A 21541-nucleotide genomic window follows, 5' to 3' on the forward strand; every position below is an offset into this window, starting at 1 on the left:
GTGTGTGTGTGTGCATGTGTGTACCATTCATTATTACCAGGTACAGGTGTGTGTGTTGCTGTGTGCGTACATGGATGTGTGTACCATTCTTTTGTACCATTCATTATAAACAGGTACAGTGTGTGTGTGTGCACATGTGCATGTGTGTATCATTCTTTATTACCAGCTGCAGGTGTGTGTGTGTGTTTCTGTGTACCATTCATTATTACCAGGTCTACATATGTGTGCATACATGCATGCATGTACCACTCTTTACTATCAGGTACAGGAGTATGTGTATGTGTGTGTGCACATGTGCATGCATGCACCATTCTTTATTACCAAGTACAGGTATGTGTGTGCACACACAGGCATGCATGTGTCATTCATTATAATCATGTTTAGGTATTGTGTACATGTGTGCAAGCACAAATGAACTGCTCCATCAGTTGTACACTTTTGTTTAGAATGTCACATGTGGCTAAGACATTTCAGCAGTTTCAGGATTTCAAAGAGCTTGACACAAGAATTCTTAGGTATCATGTCCCCTGCTTTGTTGTAAAAGTACATTAGATTTCACAAATGAAAATTATTGACCAAAGAACCTAAAGTGGAAGTGTACTAATTATATTTTAATTGTCTTCACATATACCTATAATGCGTGATGTGTACATGAAAATTTGCATCAATATTGTTGTTACTGATGTTAGTGATATTTGGAATAGTTTTGACTTGAGTTATTTCCTAAGCAAATGATAGGTATGTTTTTATACAAGAAAAGCATACATTTAAAATATTCTGTTTTTTAGATTATTTATTTGAAGAAAAATGCAAATGACAATTGGGTAAGTATCAAATTCCCATAAAACTTTTTACCTTTTATAAATCAAGTTATGATTTTACTTCTAGAAGATAATACTGAGCAACTAAAATGAAGAAAATAAATTACTATGTAAAAGAATCACTTTATTCTAATTGCACCAAAAGTGGAATTACCCTTCTTGTGAGAATTAACGCATTGACCAATCCATACAGTCTAGTTTTAGCACGTTGCTATTTCGAAAGGAACCTATACTGTCCGCAAGGGTCAGAAGGATGTGATGTGCATATACAAAGATCATGGTCACAGATTCACATTTTTGGGGCATTGGATTACCCCTTGTTATTTATGAAGAAACAAAGTTCTCTGAATCATTTTAATCGTTTGTAAACAATGGGGTGGATAAAGCGCTAAGTTAACTAAGCCCCTTCTAGTTCTAAAATTCAGAGTTCTTTAAATATTTATTTACTCACTACATATTAAGAAGTGGATGATTGTGAACACTGGTCTGTGCTGCAGAGGAACTGCATGAGGTTATGAGGTGTCTTTCGGGGAGTCCCTGACACAGAGAGGTGGGGGAGGCTACTTTTGCGCCTTTTAATGTTCTAGGCACTGTACTTGAAAATAGTGTGAAATAACATCCATTAAGTCCACTTAATAACTGTGAAGTAGATTTTATTATTACAGATTTTATAGATGAGACAACAGCCCAAGGTCACATGACTAGGAAGTGAAAAGTAGAGATTGCAATCCTGATCTTTCAGAGCCTAAGTCTTGTGCATTTTCTGTCACTTTGCATTGAATTTATTATTTAGTAAGTTTGACTTTAAGTTAAAAGATACAGAAAGTGTGCCATCTAGATTTCAATGAAGCAGTATTTGTCACATCCACTACAAATAGCATATACTTACTGAAAGTTCACATCAGGGCAGTTATTTGATCTAGCATTGACCTAGCATTTTGGATGCCAGTTAGAATGCCTGCATCACATACAGGGTATTTCTCTTGAACTGTTCCTTCAATTTCCTTACTTCCATCTTTGCCCTGGCCCAGTTCCAGCTCATGTTGGATTTGGGAAGTGAAGCAGAGTATAAGGAGTTTATTCCATCGATCTGCCTCCTCACAAAAATAAATATGGCAACCCAAATTCAGATGATGTACAAAGCATGCATTTATACACATTTTGAAAATATTTCTAAGATTTGTTTACTTATTTGAATCATAGAGGGGGATGCAGAGAGACATTGAGCATTCTTCCATCGGCTTGGCTGGTTAACTGTCCAAAATGGCCACAAAATGTGTCTAGATCTGATTGTATCCAGGATCTAGGAACTCCCCATGCAATCTCCTATGTGGTTGCAATGAGCCATCATTCCTTGCCTCTAGATCACATTGGCAGGAAGCTCTGAATGAAACTTAGAGTAGCTGTGACTTGAACCAAGTTCTCTAATATGCATGTTGTTTCTAGTCCTGTGGTGCCATGAGGATTACTAAAAGCTCATATGAGCATTTCACAAAAAGTGGAGTACATTATATCCTATCTATGTAGCCTTATTTCTTAATGTGTTACAGGTGTATTTTTGCCTTTCTAAAACCGTTTTTATATCATTTTATGCTACAATTCCATAGGCCCTGAGATTTCCCTTACCCCTTTCCCAAGTTCCCTTCCCCTACTGAGTTCCCCTATATTATTACTATAACACGTAATACATAAACAGCCATATGTCCATCATTGTAGGCATGGACCATGGCAAGGAGCCCAACTGTGTAGCCTTATTTCTTAATGTGTTACAGGTATTTTTTAAACAAATATTTCATAATTTATTTTAAAAAGTCATGTTCAATTAATCTGTTCGTTTTTCATTCTTTCCCTTGTAATTTCAAATAATTTTGGTTCCACATATCAATAGGTCAGTAGTTTATTTTAGTAATTATCTTTGGCATGATTTCTTAGTAAAAATTTGTTATATCATTACATGTAGGAATAATATTTACACATGTATTTTTATATGATGGCAAGGTTTACAAATAAGTGATTCATTTTGTAAATATTTATGTGGTTTATTTCTGCAAGCTGTTTCTACCATGCAGTTCACTTTTTAATAAATACCAGAGTAATTACTTTTATTTTTTAAAAATGCAGATTAATTTCTTTTTATTGTAATAAATTATAAATTAAGTGACTTTAACTATACTTATGTGATAAGCCTAGTGAATCATATGGTTTTCCCAGTCCAAAGTTTCACAAAATGATTGTGCAAATGATCTGGAGATCTCTCAGAATGAGGTTAACCTTTCCACATGAATGGTTGTGATTATTGCATGCTGTTGATATTCACTTGGTTGTGCAAGCTTTGTTCTCTGTAACATTTGATTTTATCTTTACCTCGTACTAAATAAAATGGGATATGATTTATGCAGCACCATGAACTTACTGGAAGTACAACATGCATTGATAATTTCATCTACTTTTTAAAATAGCATTTAGCCACATGCTGCAAAACTGTTTTAGACCTTTATGGTTTCACAGAATCATAGTGAATTTTCTGTAGCGATGATCGCCTTGAGGCAAATATACAAAGCTGCCATGTGTAATGATTCTGAGTCTCTGTTGCCATTGCCTGAAGCTTGCATCCTCCCACATTGCCCTTAGCATATTACTTGACTCATCGAACAGTCCTCCATCTCACATCAGAGGGCAGCATTCATTGGCAAGTGCACAAGTCATCTCCAGTTTTAGGCCCATGTCATCTGCTTACCTGAAATATTTCCTTTTCCAAAAGATCCTTCAACTCAAAATGTTTTATCTGCATTTCGTTTCAGTGGATGCATACATTGACAGCGATGTTTGTATGCTGTAGGATGTTCATGCTCATTTTCATCTAACATTTGTCTGCATGTTTCTCCATCTTTTGTTATTTTTCAGTGGGCAGCTCGGTTTGCCGAGAGAGAACTCCATGACTTAAAGAAAGAGTATGTTTGTAAAAGGAAAAGGTAAGTTTCTTAATGGTAACACTTAACAACTTTTAGCTCTTTTATTGTTACTTTCTTGATTAGATAATATTATAGGCTAAATAATGAAATTTCAGTGATTCCAACATTTTTCATTGTAAAGTATTTACAATTTTTAAATGCTTAAATTACCTGACATATAAGTTGAAAGAAACTTCATTGATTTTTATGTATACTTTTATGTTTTTCAGTATTTAATATGGACTAAGCTAGTCATTTATTCTAGGATTACTAATTGAGAAACATGCTTAAATCTCCAGACTGAACAAGTATCTTTGCAGTGAAAAAGGCAAAAATTCAGAAGCTTCAGGAAAAACTTAAATAATAAGTGTATAAAGAAAGTGAAACAAAATGTCATCAGTGACAAAGAGTATAGGACAAGCTGCACTGGATGCCAAGAAAACTAGACTCCAAAGCCTAAGTGTATATTTCATATTCTGTTTCTGTGATTACTAGACATTCACAATTCATGATTCATTTATAAAATATTATTTGATCTTTAACACTTTCCTCAAGAAAGTATTGAAAGTAATATTTGACATTCTAATCTATTACACAAAGGCTTGTGTAATCATTTTCATGTGAATACTTACTGTCCGATCACCTTAAATTAGATCACAATTGATGCTATCTGACTGGGTCAGGGGGTTCAGTTCCATTTAATTTTGCACGCATCCATCTCTAATATGTATAAAGCTGACACCTCTCCTTTGTGCTAATTGCTCCTGCCCAGATATTCTATGTCTTAGTTAAATATTCATTTGTCTAGTTTGTCAGGGTGAATCCTCAAGCTATACTAGACTTCAGTTTTTCTATCCTATATTAATAAGCTCTTTATGACATTTTAAATGCTAGAGAGGAACTTCTTATTAAGGAAGATTTCTTTTGCCTAATGGGATGGAAGCACATTATTCAAAATTGAGTGGCCTCATGGGTTCTGGCTTGGTGAGGGTGGAGAACAGTGTAGAGACCATTTATCATGGAGTGGGTCAGGAATCAGAGAGAGACTGGAAACATACTCTGCTTCTATAACTTTCTCTCTCTAGAGATCTGCCTTCTCTTGGCAACCATTCAGGGACCTACAACCTTTCTTTAGGTGCAACTAGCTTCTAGATGATATGATTTGATCCTGCCTCCACCATCAATGAGCTATCATTAATCATTAGCCTTTCTACTTTGAAAATAGAAGATCGAATTCAGGGAGGCAAATAATAACATTTTTTACTCATTTTATAAATGTAATTTGACCACTTTTATGGTCTCTGCCCTCTTTTTATGTGTTTATTTGGAGATTCCCAGTGCCGCTCTCCTTCCTCTCTCCTCATTCTACCCCATACTATTTTCTAGTATGTTATTACAATAGTATTACTCTTTAGCAACAGCCATGAGTGCGTCATTTGTTGTTGAAGTGTATCATGGGGTTGTAGGTATAACTAATGATATAGAATCTAGTATCAGACTGTCACGGTGTACTTGACAGCCTTACTTGGAGTCCTCCTTTCAGTTGGGAGTAGAGATGCAAGCCAAAACATATCTTACATTACTGGTGTGCCATCCTCCATTTTCAAATTCATCTATTGGAATATATGTCTATACTTTTTACCCATATTTCTATTCTTTTTGTATTTTGTGTGAGTTTTTCTCATCAGAGAAAATATATTATTTATTTTGGGGGAAACTACATCCAAAAAGTAGATGCACCACATTGTTTTTGTTTTGTATAACCAATTCCACTTTCAAAGGGTACCTGGATTGTTTCCATTTCTTTGCTGTCATGGATTGTGTTGCTGTAAATATAGGTATGCAGGTCACTTTCTCATATTCCGATTTCAATTCATGTGGATATATTCTCAGAAGTGGGATGCCTCAATCATATGGCAGATCAGTTTCCACTTGCCAAAGCACTCTCCATACTGATTTCCATAGTGGCTTTACAAGGTACTCTCTCCACCAAAATGGAGCAGGTGTGCCCTTCTCCCTCATTCTTATGAGTGGTGGTATTAGTAGATTTCTGTGTGTAGGTCTTTCTCACTGGAGTGAGGTGGGACCTCAGTACGGTTTGTATTTGCATTTCTCTAATGGCTATGATGCCTGAGCACTTTTTCATGTCTGCCAGCCATTTGAATTTTTCCTTTTGACAAATTCCTGCTCATGTCCTTCATCCATTTCTTAATGGAGTTGTTTGTTTGGCTGTTGTTTGAGTATCTGATGCTCTTGTAAATCTTGGATGTTATTCCACTATCTGTTGTATATTGTGCAAAGATTATTTTTTTCCATTTGGTTGATTTACAGACTGTTTTTCTCCAAGCTGCCTACTATTATTCTGGTGTAATCCATTACCACTTATACCTGAGTCATTCCAATAGCTTCATGAGATCTTCCTGTTTTCATTGTTGTCTTCAAAGAATCATTCCCTGGCTACATAATTAAAACATTATGTGAAACCCCTTTCCCTATTCTATCCTTTATATTTTTCATAGCCCTTATTATTTTTGTTTGTCGTCCTTATTGTCGTGTGAATGTTTGTTAAAAGCGCTTTCACTTTTAAGGTAAACTTTATGAGAGAATGGTGTTCTCCTGTTTTGTCTGTGTCTAAAGCTATGCAAGCCTGAATACATGTGAGACTGAAGCCAGAAATCGAGAGCTTCTTTCAGAGCTCCAGTTGGATACAGGGACCCAGCTACCCAAACACTTTTGTGCTGTTTTCCAGGCTGCATTAGCAGGGAGCTTTATTGGAGACCTGGAAATAGCCAGGTCTCAAACAAGCACCCATATGGAATGCTGGTGTCACAGGCAAGAGGCTTAAGATACTGTACCACAGTGCCAGCCTCAGAGATTTCAATTATGAAATATTTCTGTAGCTCATGGTTTTCATCATAAAGGGCAATAAAATACAACAATTTGATACTTCATTAGTAAATTAATTAATAAATTAATGAAGGGTGTTCCAGGCTAATTTTTAGTTTCTGTTTTAAAAAATTTCCTGCTTGCTAACATTTGTAATATAACATCAGTGCTAACTAGTAATTTATTAAGCATGTATTTCCAGCTGAGATTGAGCAAGGCAAAATAAGTTTCAATTCTCATTGTATAAACAAGTGTCTAATACACAGTATGTATTGTGCCACGTTTCGGTGGTTGTTAGTTACTTAGCTACTTACTGTGATCCCCAAGCATAGTACAGAAATGTCTTCCACTGTTCCTAAGTGTAAGAATGATACTATGTTTTTTAAAGAGGATGTATTTGTGTCAGATAAATTTTGTTTTGGCATTAATTACAGGGCTATTGACTCTGAGCCCAATGTTAATAAATCAATAATACTATATTAAATGAATCACAACTAAAGCAAACCTGTAACATAGTAAGTATTGGTTGACTGATGAAAGTGTTTTGTTATAATCTAGCGTGGATGTTGCCTTTTGTTATCCTTAGAAGTAGTGATATGTTGTGGGCTGAGGAGTTGATTTACATTCCTTAAGCTGAGCACTCAGGAATAGGGCCTAAGGCAGTAGCACCTAGCCTTTGCAGACTCATTGGCGTCCTATTGTCCTGTTGATGGGCTTGGGGGAAAGAGGAGAGAATATGGTAATAAAGAGGCTTGTGGAGAGACGGCTCGGGAGAGTCGGCTCCCAGCACTTCTAACACCATCATGGTCTCCGTGTGTCGGTGCTTTTCGCTCGGACATTCGCCGTGCCTACTATGCCGGCTCAGCTAGCCGCGACAGTGATACACCATTTAACACTTCAGGATTTTATCACTGATAAAGTATTTTCTTAATTCCTTTTATGGTCTAAAGTTAGATACCAGGGAACACAGAATTACTGAGAGAAAGAGAAAGAAATTTATCAAAAGAGAGCAAGGAAGGTGAACTTGCTGCTGGTTCATTCCGCAAGTCTGCAAGGCCACAGAACTTCTCCCGGAACAGAGATCTATCTACTGTTTCCCCTCTTAGGATACCTGAAATAGTCAGGGCTGGGGCAGAGCACACAAGCTTTAACCTGATCTCCCATTTGGGTACTAGGCATCTCAGATATCAGCTACCCTTCTACAGGAGCTGCTTTAGTCATTAAGATGAGTGTCTGCAAGGCATATGGGCAGCTTATGTTAAAATCTAAGGGTTCTATAAGTACTTATTATTGCAAATAGTATGCACACTAATAAAAATAGGCAGCACTTATTATACTACTGGCAGAATTTACTTTGGGTGTTGTATAATTTTGCTTCTTTCTGATTTGAACCAGAAGCCAACTCAAGATTTAAAACTGATATAAAATGATTTATTCATTTACTTATTTGAAAATCAGCATGAGAGAGAGAGCGAGCGAGAGAGAGAAACCTTGCATCTGCTGGTTGATACTTCACATACCTGCAGTAGCCAGCACTGTGCCTGGCTGAGGAGCTACATGTGGGATTCCCACATCATTTACCACCAATCTAAAACAACTGGAACCCAGTTTATTGTGGCTTACTCCTGTGTATCAAATATAATGCTGCTTTATATAGGAGTGGAAAAATAGTATTTGTATATGTTATTTCATTTCTTTTACCTTTTTAAATTGCATTTCATTTTATGACACAATTTCGAAGACTTTGGGGTTCCCCCAACCCCTCCCCATACCCTCCCCATGGTGGATTCGTCCACCTTGTTGCAGTATTATAGAAAAATCCAGTCATGATTCCTTCATTGCAAGCATGTACCATGCGTAGAGTCCAGCATCTTATTGTCCATATAAATTCAACAGTTTTGAGAATCAAAATGGTGGAATAGGGTATGGACACATTTAAACGGACGGAAAAACATTTAATCAGGATGAAGCAGAGAGGACATATTTCAGGAAATAGGAAAGTACAGAACAGCAGAGGGGTACCTGGAGACTGATAGACACAGGAAAGCACTTGGTACAGCAGTGTGGTGTTGCAGTGATTGATACTCCAGCATGGCAATCCAAACTCCACCAGCAGTCAGAACTCCACCAGCAACCAGTTGGGAAGGGACTTTCACTGGGAGCTCGGGAGGTGAACCCAGACAAAGACCTGTCCGTTCTGCTGGTCTCTTTGACCAGGAGCAGAGACAGAGCAGCAGATCCCAGACAGACTGTCAGAACAGGGTGGATTTCACAGCCTGGTCAGATTCCTAGATCCGAAATGGGCGCCATTTTGCATAAGGGGGAAAGGGCAGGGGACAGGATGGAGCATGCTCTGAGCTGGGAGTGAACTCATTTCTGAATCGGTGAACTGCAATGATGTGCCATTCTATGGGTTCCACCCAGGGCAGTTGTGGGTAGCCCTTGGATCTGACAGCCAGCAGATGAAGAACTCTAGTAGTGATACATCAGGTGCCATTTTGCACACTGTGGCAATAGATTTGGGACTGCAGGGGACAACAGTGAACTGCGCATGTGCTGAGCTCGCGAGAAGTTGTTGAGTTCAGTGGATTGCACTGGTCCCACAGGAAAATAATACCGACTGTGGCATGGTATCGGCCAAAATAGGTCTGTGTGGCACCCAGACCTAATGTCCAACAGGTTCCAACAAGATCAGTGCCACCAATAACCTAACTCTATAGCACGCCTGGTGTCTTGCTAATCCTGGTACCTGCTCCAACCGAAAGTTGGATAAAGGTTTCAGAGACAACAGTGTAGCCTCAGCATTCTATCACAAGAGGAGGAAAGTGGCGAGCCAGGAGACCACGGTGGAAATCTAACATAAGAACCCAGACCTGGAACTCGCTGGAGGTTGTGGCACAAGTGGCTGCAAGCAAAAAGTTGTGTATCAACCGCAATAAGTAAAATCGCATTGTAGACCTGTGCGTGACACAGCTTAGAAACCTGCCCTAAGGAGAAGACTCTGCTAACCAGAAGTGCAATGATCAAGAGCAAAAGAAGGGACAAAGGCAGAATGAATATTACTGAAAACTCCCCTGCAAAGGAGCAAAATGCTATGCCGACCTCAGAGTTCACTAAGGAAGACATCGAGAAAATGGGGGACACAAAATCCATAAGACTCATTTTAAAGATTCTGATCAAAAATGAGAAGCTCATGCAAGAGTTCAAAGAATTTAAGGAAGCAACAAAGTAAATCGAGGCTGGTATATCAGAAATTTAGAACATAGTAGAGCAAATTAAAAGTACAGTGGAGAGTCTCCAGAATAGAATGAAGCAAGCAGAAGAAAGAATCTCAGAATTGGAAGATATTTCCAGTCATGGGGGAAGCAAACAAAAAGCTGGAAGCAGAGCTGGATCAGGCCAAAAAAGTATTCAAGAATTGAAAGACACTATTACGAGGCCAAATACAAGAGTTATGGGAGTCCCAGAAGGTGCAGAAAGACAAGCTGAGTTTGCAAATGTATTTAATGAAAGACTAAAGGAAAATTTCCCTAATCTAGAGAAAGAATTGGGAAACAAGATCCAGGAAGGGCACAGAACTCACAACAGGCTTGATTAAAAGCGATCTTCACCACGACATATGATAATCAAGCTATCTTCAATTGAACATAAGGAAAACATCCTTAAATGTGCACGTGAAAAAATCAGTTGACATATAAAGGAATGGCAATTAAGCTCTCAGGAGATCTCTCACAGGAAACTCTACAGGCAAGAAGAGAATGGAGTGATTCTAAAAGAAAAAAAAAACTGTCGGCCTAGGATAATATATCTAGCAAAACTTTCTTTTGCCTGTGAAAATGAAATAAAATTCTTCCACAGTAAAGAAAAGTTGAAAGGAGTTTCCTCTTCCAAACCTGCCCTACAAATGATACTTCAAAATGTTCTCTTGACAGAGAAGAGGAATCGCACCCACCAAAACCAGAGGCAAATAGGAAGAACATCCTGTAAAATGACAACAGAAGACTAAACCAATGAACAACCCATTCCTAAAATGACAGGGCCAAAGTACCACCCATGTATATTAAGCTCTGTATGTAAATGGCTTAAGTTCAATCAAACATTATAGATTAGTAGACAGGATGAAAAAACAAAACCCATCTGTTTCTTGTCTGGAGGAGACACACTTCAACAAAGTTCAGCAGAAACCATATCACATGGGTTTTGTTATTTTCTGTTGGTTTCATCTCTTCAAAACACTTTGTTCTGATTAAATTCTTTAATGACTCATAGATCATACAGTAGCATAATTTTCTTCAAGAAGGTTCTTGATTTTCATTCTTCAGCTACACATTAGTGATTTAATAGCTTGTTTTTTAACTTCTTGGTTTTGTTAATTTCTTTTTTCTCCCGGGTGTTGATTTTGTTTTGTGTCTTTTCATTTAAGGGGATGTATAGTAGCTGTGTAATGGAGACTGTCATATCTGGTAACATGCCATTTAACTTCATGGCATTGTAAATTTCTAATTTTCTTTCTATTGTTGATTTTGTATCATGACTTTTCATTTAAGGGGATGTACAGTAGCTGTGAAATGGAGACTAACATCCAGATGTCAGGATGCAGTGTGGTATGCATTTCTGCTTCCAGACAAAGGTGGACTTACAATGAAACTGTTTACTATATGTTGACAATAGGATTCTGGACTCCTTACCATTGTCCATGCTCACAATGATGGACATATGACTGAGCATGAAGAACTATATGTTAGTAATGATATAGAGGAACTAGGTGGGGGAGGAGGGAATTAGGAGGAGTAAGGGAATGTGGAGCTGTATCATAAAATGATAGCAATAGTAATAAAATGTAAAAAAAATATAAAAATTCAACAGTTTCTTGGGGAGACCATCTCTGGTCTGAAAGCAGAGCTGGCAAAATATCATCCTGACCAATTAAAAGCCACACATAACATCAACAACAATTTACAACATTACTGAATTAATTGGCATGGTATTGAGTACCCAATATGTTAGAAAATGCAGGTTCTTAAGCACATCCTGTGACTTCTTCATTGACATTTTTATTTTAGATTATACACAACCGGCTGCTATGCACCTTTAAATGGTTATAGGGTACTATTCAGCTGTCTCGTGTCTATTTTCATTTTAGTATTTAGTAGTTCATAGTGTTGAAGCATAATTTTTACTGAACTTGGTGGATTTTAGGATAGTTGAGACTTGCTTATAATTCTAACAAGGCATATGTCAACAGTTGAGGCACAGAACCGTTTTTGGAGGGGTGTGCAGAGACATCTTCAATACCTTAGTTAGGAGTAACTAATTTTTGTGTCCTACCTAGTAAGATATATGTGAGTCCAAGCTGACCATTTCCTGTCTGGTTCTAAGTTTTCCTTGTTGTTCTATGCCTATCTATTCTAATTTTGTGGGGGAATGGCTCCATAGTGACCCTGATGGTCATTGCAAGAGAGGGTGGGGATCCAAAGTTGGAAATAAGTAAGGACCAGAGAAAGCTCCCCTCTTGAGTTTCGAAGGGAATTTACTGTTCTTCTGTTTCTGCGGACTGCTCAGGACTCCCAGCTATTGTTCCAATGACATTAGATCCTGTGAGGAAGGATTTGGGCTTCTTCCATCCCATGTGGGAGATCCAAAAGGGAGTGGATGACTTAAAGGTTCTTGGCCTACAAGGGTAGTCCAATTCCCCGTGGTCTCCTTGGCAGTTGGGATATAGCCCTTGGTGCCTGTACTGATAGTCCTTGGTGAGGATCCAAGAGTCTCCAGGGTTGGGATACAAGCCTCCTCCTGTCCACCTGCTCCACTCTGGGGTCCCCCCCTCCTCTGTGCATGTGACCTCCTGTTACAAGGTTGTCAGGATCACTCTTGATTCCTCCTGTATGCCTTTATGGTTTTGCTAATGTCTAATGCTGATTCGAGTATGTTATCTATAAGTTATCTGTTATATTCATTTATTTTGCCTTTTAAATCTTGTTTCTGTGCCAGATTCATATACAAAACTCTGGAGACTGTTGTGATAGCAAGATTATTTTGAGAGTTGTTGCTTTGAAATTTGAGTGTGTAGTGTTATTTCTACATCAGAAATGCTTGCATATTAGTTTTTCATGTTGTGTTTGCAGTGATAATTATGGATATTTTTATGGGAGACTCCAGTTTTGATACAGTTAAAACAATACAAGTCTTTATGACATGCTTTGAATACATTATAAATTTTCACTTTTCCTTTGAGGCACCTGATGATCGAGGAAAACTCCCAGCCAGAGAAGAAAGCTATCTCGATTGTTGATGCAAATTTCAAATCTACAAGAGAAGTTGACTTATATTGGTATTAATGCTTTTTCTTTTGTGACCTGGAGAATAGCCAGAAAAATATTTAAGCAGCCAAATATAAGTAGTATATTTTGCTACTTTTTAATTTCAAGTCCTTGCTGTTATGAAATTTCATAGAAAACCTTAAAAGGAAAAGCAATATCCTTTCAGCATGTGTGATTTTTTTAATCTTATGTTTGAGTATGGACCAGTCTTACCTATTACATCAGGGAATTTATGGGTAGACATTTAATTCAAGGTTTTTACTCTCTAGTTCCAATGGAGAGGAATGTGTAGGATATGAAGGGATTCGGCATATGGCTCATACATATAAAGGAATGTATGAGCCATAATTAATATTTGTATAGGTTTAGAAGAGAGTAAGTTTACTTTTTACCTTGAAGCTTTCCTTACTTCACAAAGGGGACACTGGAAAACCTAAACACAAACGGTAAGATTCAGCTGTATTTGCATACTTGGGATACTTCATTATATGTCAGGAAGAGTAGTGTTGGGTCGGTCTTATTTTAACAAAGGAAGTAGCTGATTTGTCTTCTTTTTTGATTTATTCACTTGAAAGAACAAATATAGAACCTGGAGGTAGGGGGAGAGAATTACACACACACACACACACACACACACACACAAAGAGATACACACAAAGAGATACACAATCACACTGAATGGGAGGGACTGACCCTTCCATCTGCTGATTAACTCTCCAAATTGTCACAACACCCAAGGCTAGGTCAGTCTGAAACCAGGAGCCAAGAGCTTCCTTTGGAACTCACCTGTTGATACAAGGGCATAAGCATAAAGGTCAGCATCCTTTACTTTTGCAGGCACATTATCACAGTGCTGGATTGTATGTGTAGTAGTAGCTAGGATTTAACAGGTATCCATATGGGCGTCAGGTGATGTAGGTTGCCCTCTGTGCCACAACACCAGGCCCTCATGTGCAGTCTGATAAGGTCTATAATTTTGTGAGGGAAATAATTCATTTCCTTTAGTCATTTAAAGATTATAAATATCTGGATGAATCTTCATCATATACTTACAATACTGTATGTACTGTTGTTTTAGGAAAACTTAATGAGTAGAATTTATATTAGATCAAAAAAAATGAAAATTCTATTTGGTATTTCTCAGCATGTGCAGTTTTTGTTATTTGTTCCAGTAAATAGGTTGTTCTTGATGTATATATTTTTAAGTAGAGTATATTATTTTATTATGGTGATTACATATGAATAATTGAAAATGTATGTCTTCTAAATAGCAAAAAAGCCAAAGATACTGAAGAAAGAGTGGAAAAAACCACTGTTTATTACCAAGGAAGGGTAAGTGTGTTTTTGTGTTTGTTGAATGTGTGTGTTGTGCATGTTTAGAGTGTGTATGTATTAGATCCTGTGCCTTTATGTAGAATGGAAAGGGAGAAGTGATTCCTTTACTGGTTTTATATCTTTAAGTGCTAAATGTGGTGTTCAGTCATTTCCATTTTTTAGTGATTCAAAGAATGTGTAATAAGAAAAAATCTCAAGTCACCATGTCTCCTGTCTTTGACAACAGGAATTACATTGCAGAAATAAAAATAGATTTTAAATCACCAGTTGGGTCTCCTATTCAACTAGGCTATTTATCTGTTAACTGAAAGTTCCTTTTGTGGCTGAATACTGACAAGGGAACATAAACCAAAAGCTTTATGAATTACAAATTTTAGCTGCCTTTAGTGTACTTACACATGATAGATGATGTGTTCATGAAATTTTGGAGAAAATTGTGTTTACAGACACAAAATGTGCTTGGATTATTTCTTAACTTGTGAGTTACTTCCTATGTTAAAGACAGATATTCTTTTTGTTTAAGAAAACTAATTTTCAAGCATTCTATTTTTCAGGTTATTCATTGTAAGAAAAGAGCCCACCATAATTGGGTAAGTTAAAAATTGCCTTAAAGATTTCTCTATTTCTTAGAATGAATTTTGCTTTTCCTTCTGGAAGATAATGCTAGGGATTTAAATTTATAAAAAAGATGGTATATTAAAAAATCAGTAGTGGTATTACATTCCATTTGGAGAAATAATACATTATCAAATGGTGGTTATTCCAACAGTCTTCTTTTAGCATTTTCTTCTTCCAAAGTAGGCTAGAAGAGGGTGAGAGGGTTAGAGGAACTTGGTACATATGCTCATGTTTATATATTTACATTTTGGGACATTGGATTGCTCCTTTTTATCTAGAAGAGCCTGAAAGGTCTCTGGATCATTTTACTCATTTGTCAAACAAATGGGATTAGAAAAAGAGCTAGCTAAAGCCCTTTCTAGTTGTAATATTGAGGGTTCTCTTAAGTGATTCTGAGTGTTGGTACAAATTAAGAAAAGGGTCATCTGGGGAACTAATTGTGCTGCATGATGAGGAAGTGAAGTGGCTGTAGACTTTGAACAGTTAGAAGGAAGAGCAGAGCTAGAGCTGTTGACAGTAGCTGTCTACTGGGGAGTGCCTGTCACAGGGAGGTGGAGACAGCATTCAGGGATGTTTGTCAAGTGCTTGACACTGATAAGCATTAAGTCAGTGTTAACTGGTGTTACCATTGCTATTATAGTGAAGACTTGCAAGTCTGAGAGGAGCATAGAATGAGAGAGTGGTGTGTTGACTGTCAGGTCCCTCCCCTCTCTGACATTCTGTTTGTTTTGGTTTCCAGAGTTCAAGTGAAGATTCATTAGTGAATGAGCTAGCATCATTATAGACTCATTTTTCTTCACCATTTTTCAGCACTTTCTAAATACATATGCATATTATTATCAACATTTAGTCATTTTATATGAAAAGACAGATTTACAGAGAGCAGGGATACAGAGAGAAAGATCTTCCATCAGCCAGTTGACTTCCCAGGTGGTTGCAATGGCTGGAGCTGAGCCATTATGAAGCCAAGAGGCAGGAGCTTGTTTTGAATCTGCCATGAGATTGGGTGGTCCCAAGGCTTTGGGCCATACATTACTGGTTTTCCCAGGCCACAAATAGGGAGCTGGATGGGAAGTGGAGCAACTGGAACATGATCTGGTACCCAGATGAAATCCTGATGCATGCAAGGCAATAACTTATTTTTAAAAGATGAAGATGATATCTATTAAATTCTTGCTATTTTAGGCAAGATACTTAAAAGTAGTTTGCACATGTTTCTTACTAAACCCATTTAATAAGTATAAATAAGATTATACCATTTCAGGCATTATGATGAGAAAATGGCCCAAGATCACATAATTAGATAGTGAAGGCTAGAGATAGAAATCATAGTCTTTTAGAGTCCAGTGTTTATACATATTCTGTTAGTTTTTGTAGAATTCTTGTTTGGTAAGTGTGACTTTAACATTAGTACATATAGAAGGTGCGCCATCTAGATTTCAGCAAAATGCTATTTTCCAGATTTAAGAAAAGTAATATAGATTACTGAAACAATCAAATCAGTGCTGTCATTTGGTCTGGTGTTTTAGAATGCTAATTAGGATGCCTGCAACACAGACTGGGGTAACTTGGGTCAACTGCTGATTGCAGCTCCTGAAATTTCCTTACTTATATTTTGCCCTGGGCCAGTTTCACTGTTGTTAAGTATGCAGAGTGAAACATTGGTTGAGTGCTCATTATGTGGATCTTATCCTCACATAAATGACTACACCGATCATCGTTCAGATGAAACAGAAATTGTGTGTGAGTGCTGTGTTTGTGTGTACTTTTTGAAAACCATTTTTAAGGATTATTTACTTACTTGAATTCTGGGAAAAGGTATGAAATGAGAAAGAGAGAAAGAGAACAATGATTTATATATTTTCTGCTCTCAGAAGACCACAAATCAAGGAGCAGGACCTTCCAGAACGCAGGAGCCAGTAGCTTCAGGCCTCCTAGGTGTGGCAGTGATCCATCCTCCCCTCCCTGTAAGGCACATTGGCAGTAAGTTCTTTGTGAAGCTTAGAGTAACTGTGACTTGAATCAAGAACTCTGATATGGGATGATGGTAAACATAGAGATGGCCGAACCTGCTGAGCTACGAAGTTTATGAAAATTTAACAAGAAAGGGGCTGTGCTATATCTTATTATTTGCATCCTGAATTCTTAATATATTATAGAATTTCTAAAGAATATTTCACAATTTATTTTTCTTTACAAAAAGGCAGCTTTCACACTTGATGAACTTTGTTCTGTTTCTACTCTCTTTTCCTTATAATTTCAGCTGTTTATTACTTGTTTGACTTCTTTCTCCGCCCAGTTAGAATTATTGCTTTCTTCCTTTGAACTTACTTACTTGTATGTCTGGTGATGAATATGTCTTGTATGCCTGGTGATAGATTACTGAGGTCATTTGTACAAAATGTTTTAAATTAATATACCTAAAATTAAGAAATTTTCTGTATTCCAATGCATATTTTAAAAGCACGGTACTATCCACATTATTTTTCCCTCCATCCTTTCTTATTTTTCTATTTTAGCTTTTACAGTGACTTACCTTCCATTTAACTTTATAATAAATTGTACCTTCCTCTAAATAAAAAAACTCCAAAAATAATAAATAGAAAAAGTAGTGTTCCTCAGATGTACAAAGGCCATGAAAATGACCAAAATTCAAAATATCATGTATATATGTGTGTGTGTGCATATATATATATATATATTTTTTTTAAAAAGATTTATTGATTTTATTACAAAGTCAGATATACATAGAGGAGGAGAGACAGAGAGGAAGATCTTCCATCCGATGAATCACTTCCCAAGTGAGCTGCAACAGCCGGTGCTCGCCAATCCCAAGCCAGGAACCTGGAACCTCTTCCAGGTCTCCCACACAGGTGCAGGGTCCCAATGCATTGGGCCGTCCTTGACTATCTTTCCAGGCCACAAGCAGGGAGCTGGATGGGAAGTGGAACTGCTGGGATTAGAACCAGCGCCCATATGGGATCCCGAGGCGTTCAAGGCGAGGACTTTTAGCTGCTAGGCCACACCGCCGGGCCCTTTCTGTATCTTTTAGATATAGATATGTAACATACATACATATATGTATATTTTTCAGCTGTCAATTATCTACAAATAATTGAGCACATAACATATATTCGTGGGACCTTTTTTTTTTAAGGATAATAGTCTCCATTTCTATATGTATTGGGAAAGACAAGGTTTCATTTTTTTATATAACTGAGTACTATTAACATTGTATCTGTGGAAGTGAAAATATTTCTAAAAACCATTTGAGAAAATAATTAGGATATTAATGAAGGAGAAAGCGAGGAAGAACATAAATATGAATAAGAGTGAGAGTGCTGTTTCAGTCCACTGAAAGTAAACTAGTCAGAGCCCAGATGGTTGAAGTTGAGAGCTTGGACCTCAGTCTACATCTCCATTTGAGTGACAAGGGATCCAGATACTTAACAGTTATCAGTGTCTTCCAGGATTTGTTTAATCAGGAATTCAGAACAAGGAGATGGAGCCATGAATTGAACCCAAGTACTCTAATGTGGGACATGGCTGTCTTTAGTGGCAGCTTGCCTTCAAGGCCCAACAACAGCCCTTACTGTGATCATTCTTTGTGTCTTTACCCTGAGATAGTTTCAAGTTACATTAGTGAGCGAATGTCACTTTTTCGTCAGCAGACCTCTTAGAAGGCTTTGTGGATGTGAGTGCTCAGTGTTTGAACACAGTGATTTGGAGTATAACATAGTCATTGGCTGAAATTTGTCTTAACCTTTGAGAATAAGCTGTAGACTCAGAACTAGGTGTTCAGTTCATGTGGCAGTAAAGATGCTGCTTAGGATACCTGGTCCTCTGTTGGACTGCCTGATTTAAATCCAGGCTCCCCTGCTTCTTACCCAGATTCCTGCTAATGTGCACCTTAGGCTAGAGCAGCTGATGGTTGAAGAATTTGGTCCCTGACACCCATGTTGGAGACCCAGATTGAATCCTGGGTTCTTCTTTAGTCCGGCCTGTCTCTGGCTGTGTGGCAAATGAGGAGTGAACAGGTGTTGGAAAAAAATGTCTCGTTACTATTCAAATAAAAGAATAAGAGGGGTCTTAACTATTAGTACTGAGTTTGTATGTATTTGTTTTTGACCATATGTCTTTAGTGTTGGTTATTATCTGATGCTTCTCTGCCTAGTACATAAAGACAGATGTGTTTTATTAATTTGGCAAAAGATTCACAAATTGACCTAGTAAAATACACTAGAGGCTAAAGTCCTGGCATTGCATTTTCAGGGATCCAAGTTGGGTACAGGTTTATGTGCTAGCCACCCCACTTCCCATTTAGCTCCCTGCTTGTGGTCTGGGAATATTGTTGATGGCCCAGTCTTGACCCTGCACCTTCAGTGGAGACCCAAAAGAAGCTCCTGGCCCCTGGCTTTGAATAGGCTCAGCTTGGGCCATTGTAGATGCTTGCGGAGTGATTCGGTGGATGAAAGATAGTCCTCTCTGTATATCTGACTTTCAAATAAAAATAAATATAATTTTATAAAAATAAATAAAAGATCAAACAATTTTGATTCCATATTGGTAATCATTCAATAATTTGTTGATTTCAATAATAATGATTTTGGCATAGTTTTTCACCAAATGTTGATGACATCATAAATATTGGAGTTGGTTAATACATGTAACCTTTTCTGATATGAAGGATACTAATGAATGAGATATGCTTTGTGTGCTTCTGTAATTTGGGGAGTCAAGTTTCTTTCTACATTGGAATTAATTTTAAAGTAAAACTTTGTTACTGGATTCCATTTTATTTGTAGAAATTGCAGATTAAGCTAAATGCCTCTACCATGATTGTAAATTAAGTGACTGTATCTATCTTTAAATGTTAAAATAAATTGATCGTAATAGTTTCTCCAGTCCAAAGTCTCACATAATTGTGCAAATGATCTGGAGATCTCTCAGAATGAGGTTAACCTTCCACATGAATGGTTGTGATTATTACATGCTGTTTATTCACTTGATTGTGCAAGCTTTGTTCTCTGTAACATTTGATTTTATCTTTACCTCGTACTGAATAAAATGGGATATGATTTAGACAGTGCCATGAGCTTACTGGAAGTACAACATGCATTGATAATTTCATCTATTTTTTAAAATAGCATTTAACCACATGCTGCAAAACTGTTTTAGACCTTCATGGTTTCACAGAATCATAGTGAATTTTCTGTAGCGATGATCGCCTTGAGGCTAATATACAAAGCTGCCATGTGTAATGATTCTGAGTCTCTGTTGCCATTGCCTGAAGCTTGCATCCTCCCACATTGCCCTTAGCATATTACTTGACTAATCAAACAGTCCTCCATCTCACATCAGAGAGCAGCATTCATTGGCAAGTGCACAAATCATCTCCAGTTTTAGGCCCATGACATCTGCTTACCTGAAATATTTCCTTTTCCAAAAGATCCTTCAACTCAAAATGTTTTATCTGCATTTCATTTCAGGGGATGCATACATTGACAGCGATATTTGTATGCTGTAGGATGTTCATGCTCATTTTCATCTAACATTTGTCTGCATGTTTCTCCATCTTTTGTTATTTTTCAGTGGGCAGCTCGGTTTGCCGAGAGAGAACTCGATGACTTAAAGAAAGAATATTTTTGTAAAAGGAAAAGGTAAGTTTCTTAATGGTAACACTTAACAACTTTTAGCTCTTTTATTGTTACTTTCTTAATTAGATAATATTATAGGCTAAATAATGAAATTTCAGTTATTCCAGCATTTTTCATTGTAAAGTACTTACTCGTTTTGTCCTTTGTTTTAAATACTTAGGTTACCTGAGTGTTTAATTTCCTATATAATGCTTATTTGCCTTATGTGTAACAGACATTTATATATATATTATATATTCACATATATATTTATATATTTTTATGCTTATATTTGTATTATATATTTATATATAACATATATTATATATCATATAACCATTATATATATATGTACATATATATATATATATAGTTCCACTTCCCTTTTCCCTATGCATTTTGCTGCTGACCAGTTATTCCTTGTCTTCATGAAAAAAATGTCGTTTGTCTTATTGTTAAGTTGACTGCTAAAGTCATGCTTTTCTTCTTTTATGTATATTAGTAAGATTTTTATGATGTTCTTTATAACACTTGAGAGGAGTTTCTTAGGAGGGTTGTTTTGTTTTGGCTCACAGGAGACACATCATCAAAAATTGTCTGATGTTTTGGATTCAAGATCTGTTGTGGCACGTGTACAGTAGAGTAGCCATTCATTATTCAGCCAGATAGTCTCTTACTCCATCTCTATACATTGCCTTAATGGAGAAGCCACAAATAAGTTTGATAACAGATATGATGTTAAAGCAAAGACAAAGCAAAGCAAAAATACAGTATCATAGAGTTAAAAAAATATGCCATTGAATAACCAATTCATAGGTGATGGAAAGAAAACACAGAGTTTAATTTTCATAATGATTTTCTTGTATTAGAACATATGGTATTTGTCCTTTTGGGTTTGACTTGTTTCACTGAAGATGATGGTCTCTAGGTGTGACCATCTAATTGCAAATGATATGATTTCCTTCTTTTTATTG

General features: G+C 37.0%; 1 protein-coding gene across 1 annotated transcript in view; it reads left to right on the top strand.

The window, feature by feature from the left end:
- The first annotated feature begins 12907 nt into the window (after positions 1-12907).
- The window catches only part of LOC131482770 (cTAGE family member 9-like), a 565689-nt gene continuing 557055 nt past the window's right edge, over positions 12908-21541 (top strand). The window contains exons 1-2 of the mRNA XM_058678176.1: positions 12908-12989; positions 14250-14310. The gene's annotated coding sequence lies outside the window, so the exon portion shown is untranslated. The remainder of the gene's footprint in view (positions 12990-14249; positions 14311-21541) is intronic.

Source organism: Ochotona princeps, chromosome 20 (assembly GCF_030435755.1).
Source record: "Ochotona princeps isolate mOchPri1 chromosome 20, mOchPri1.hap1, whole genome shotgun sequence".
Lineage (NCBI taxonomy): Eukaryota > Metazoa > Chordata > Mammalia > Lagomorpha > Ochotonidae > Ochotona > Ochotona princeps.